Source organism: Lagopus muta, chromosome Z (assembly GCF_023343835.1).
Source record: "Lagopus muta isolate bLagMut1 chromosome Z, bLagMut1 primary, whole genome shotgun sequence".
In the NCBI taxonomy this organism is placed as follows: Eukaryota; Metazoa; Chordata; class Aves; order Galliformes; family Phasianidae; genus Lagopus; species Lagopus muta.
In genome coordinates, this window is record NC_064472.1 from 47620421 (window position 1) to 47623790 (window position 3370).

The window sequence follows — 3370 nt, forward strand, 5'->3', positions numbered from 1 at the left end:
AACACAGCCTTCATTCAGAATAACAAACTTTGACCAAGAATTTAGTACTAATTAAAGATTAACTGCTTTGTGAACTTTATACTGACTTCATAGAGTTTTCACACTATGCAAACTTTGTTACTTGTGTTTTGTGGATAGAAAAATGAAAGTTGCCGATGTTAGATTATAATCACATTAATTATAGTTTCTATAATTAGCATCTATATTTATAAATCACTGCTTATTTAGATTAACTTAATTTTGATAACAAAAATAATTAAGGTAAAAGAATCTCTAAGAGTTTACTAGTAAAAACTTTACAATAATATCTCCCAGTGGGCGTCTGTCAAGATGAAGATCTCAGGATTTGACCCAGAATTAGATTTATCTACAAATTCAAATTTATTAAAAAAAATCCAACAAAATCAAACCCAGAGTTACCTCCATTACATTTTACTCTTATTAATCATAATTTAAATTCAATAACTCCACAGACTTCATTGAGAAGAAAATCACATGTATATCTTTTATTCATCTTAGTAGAATTGTAATCTTACAGACCATGTAGATACCAGAACAAAGTCACTGTGACATACACTGCCTCTGCTATTACTGGTAACATGTATTATGTTTCAAAAAAGTCAAAAAACACTAGTAACGTGAGTCTCAAAACCGCACTGTGTTATAAAAGCTGTAGATTAGTTCCTACAGTTAGTTTCAATGTATATCATGCCTGCAGTCTAGTAAGCACCTTCTATTCAAGTGCCCATAACCTTTACTCAAACTGTCAGCACAATATTTCTACAAGCTGTGAAGTGTTCTATTATTATTTCATACGTTAGGAAAACTAGTATAGATGATATAACAGATTTGCAAAGAAAACTCCAAAATTCTTTGGGAGTAGGATCATATTACTATCCAAAACGCTGGATCACTTTCTTTAAGATTCTTTTCTGTCTGAACTTGAAAAAGGAAACAACCTAGAAATTAAATAAAATGTAATAAAAACTTTAAGTTTCTTTCTTTCTTTCTTTCTTTTTTCTTTTTTTTTTTTTAATTGAAAACATTCAGATGTGCTATTAGCATGAGTATATACACTGATTTACTTTTAATTCATCAAATGCAGTTCTTATTTCCAAATGTCCAGAATTTTGAGTGGTCACTGCTGGAATGAGACTTTTTTGCTAACTGTGAATTCTCTCTCCTATGGAAAATGCTGTGCTGCAAGGAGAAATTCCCAAACCAGAAGTTCAAATCATTTGTAGAATGGAATGACATCTACCAAATACTGGTATTAATGACACTCAGATATGGACCTTTTATGTAATTTTTGCATATCACACAGATTTCTACCTTTCAGACATAGATTAAAAAATCAAGCACTCTTTTTCTCAAAAATATTTTTGTCATAAATTTTGTAAATACCCCAACAGAAAACTCAGATTGTTATAATTAGGTAGCACTGAACTATTTCTAATTGAATAGAAAAATGTTTTCAATAGTATGACATATTTTCAATTCAAAAATCCTGTTTCATTGTAAATACTTAAAAAATCAAATTAATACAATAAAATATTTTTTCCTAAGTTTGTTTGTTATTTCTTGTCAAGACAACTAAATCATACTTGGTTATACTTACTTGTATCTTTTATTTCTATTTGCAGCCATATCTGAGGGCATGCAATGATCTTTGATTCTATAGCTCTATGTGAAATCATTTCAAGGAGATTAGCTGCATAAGAGAAGATGTGTATTATCAGTGTGCTGCCAAGCTACCACTTTGTTTCCACCTTTAAAACTGATATTTTCACATGATACTCTCCATATCAATTACAATCAGTTTCAAAGTTAGTATGACATCCTCTGCATCCCTAACAAGATTAAGATTACTGGTGTTTTTGCAAGGATTGTCAAAATTTCGTAATTTACTCAAAGGTACCAGTTCATTCTCACTAAAAGCACTCAATGATTATAAAAGAGAGTAATAGATGACAAGAAACATTGCTTTTGAGCACAACCTGCGTGTGTTTGAAATGTGTGCTCAGTTCCTCCTGTTGCCTTTATCTGCATCAAAGAGAAAAAAATATTGACAGGAATAACAGAAAGCAACATAATGGATGATACCACAGACAGCTTATGTTCTCACTTAGGGGTACAAATTCATTTCTCCTTTTGACATCCAGTGTATAATATCTTTCTGATTTTTTTCTTCCTCTAGAATTTAATAATATATGTATCCCGTTAGTTAATGTTACTTAGCTACAGAGGTCCAAGTAGCATCTAATTGCTCTTGGTCTACTACTGCTTACATACAAAAGAAAAGTCTGAAGTCTTACAACGCTTCCTGTCCAAGAAAAAGAATATACTTTTTTATTATTCATGGGAATGAAGTCTGTGCCTTAGGGCAAACATATGAATAAAAGAAAAGTTCATTAAAGAGAGGAGATATGAATTTGAAACCACTTAGGTTGGGTATTTTAACTAGTAAAGAATTCTTCTGAATTCGCAGCTTTTCAATAGAGTTACATTTCTGATAACTTCATGGTAAGAAGACAATGATTTTTTTTAATGCTTTGTACACCACCAAATAACAGTTGCCAGGAGTGACAGTCCAGAATTTTTTGATTCCTTCACTTGATCTTTCCTGCCATGGAGCATCACTTCTCCATCACAGGACAGACAATTATTATGATCTTTCCATTATTGTGCAACATGTGATGTGAGACAACATTATGATGAGCAAAAATTTCTAAGCTTTCCTTAGAAAGTTGCAATTTAATCATGAACTGCTCTAGCAGCATATGAAACATCTGATCACATCTATAACTTGCCTTATTTAATTATGAATTCCACCTATAAGTTGCCTTAATCTTTTAAATAGCCTTGTAAATACCTTCTGCTTTTGTGCAATTTATTCCAGTAGACCATCTCATACTTTTTAGATTCTATTCTTCTCTAAAAGTCATAGAAGCTCATTTATTTTTCTGTCCTCAGCTCCATTACAAATCCACAATTTTAGCCACCCCATGCACCTCTATTAATGGCAGTAAGTGCAGAGGTATTGTTTATGACTCCATTTATTATCCTTCTGTAACTAAAATTCCATAACATCTGAATGTCAAGAATGTAAGCATGTGCACATTGCTGTCACCTTTGCCTTTATCAGATTAGTTTTACCAGCTGCTTTGACTTTTTGTGCATTAGGAAATACCATGATCCTATTTAAAATACATTCTTTAGAACTTTACATATCTTTTTTCCTATTGGATATGATGGAAAAGTTTTTGTAATGTGCCCACCAGCATGTTGGTTACAAGTTGTTCTTCAAATAGTCATTCGGTTCAAGTGCAGTACATCAACAGTAAGGAAGGCATTATATTAACTCACATTA